This window comes from Apium graveolens, chromosome 10 (genome assembly GCF_009905375.1).
Source record: "Apium graveolens cultivar Ventura chromosome 10, ASM990537v1, whole genome shotgun sequence".
NCBI lineage: Eukaryota > Viridiplantae > Streptophyta > Magnoliopsida > Apiales > Apiaceae > Apium > Apium graveolens.
In genome coordinates, this window is record NC_133656.1 from 188,226,821 (window position 1) to 188,227,820 (window position 1,000).

The following is a 1,000-nucleotide window of genomic DNA, read 5'->3' on the forward strand; positions in this document are numbered from 1 at the left end:
GAATTTAAAAAGGTTTAAAACTATACTATGATGAAATATCAGCTACATTCGGAAAAAAATTCTCGAAAATATTGAAAAAATTTCTATTATTATAATTATGTTAAGAATTCAATAATCAAGAAAAATTGAAAATTTAATTTTTGGCACAGGTTTTATATTTTCCGTTACTAATTTTGTTACTGATCACTATATATAACTTTCTGTTTTTTTCCATTAGAATTTTGTTATATATATTGAAAATGATTCTAGGCAAACTACAATAACATAGAAAACTAGTTATGAATGCTTGCGATATATATTTTTTTCATTTGATATTTTAGAAATGTTTATTCCGATTCTGCAAGTGTATTCAGATGTTTATGATGATAGTTTATTCGTCAAGTATAGTAAAAAATAGTGGAAATTATACCTACTCTCAACGATTGCTCAAGAAACCGGGAATGCAGGTAGCAAAGACTTTGAACTTGCCCGCACGGGTTGGCTGTTAAAAAAAGGAAAAGTATCTATCTTAATTACCGTTCAAATTTAAGCGATTTATCTTATTTTATATTTTTTTTAGCTGAGACAGTGTTGTATTTATATATTCCGAATTTTGCTATTGGCAAGTATCTGCAATGCATTGCATACCCCCTTAAATCAACCGCACAAAAAAAAAGGACATGTAGCTTTTCATTGATGATCACATACACCAATAATTAGGTAGTACAAAAATCGTAAAATTAACCATTATCGTTGGAAAGTACCTCTTTGTCATTTTATTGCGATTTTTATATGTTTAGTCTGACCTTTCTATTAGTACAGCTCACATGAAAAAGGTTCCATTGTTTTTCTAATTTTATATACTATAATTTATTATCTGTGATACTGACAACATCGCCAGTTGTTTGAAAAAATGTGCAATTATAAAGCGACAATTTGTCCATTTGTTTTAGGAGGAGGTGGGATAAAATTGTTTATATCCTGTTTTAATTTATTCAAAAATGTTATCTGATAATTCTGG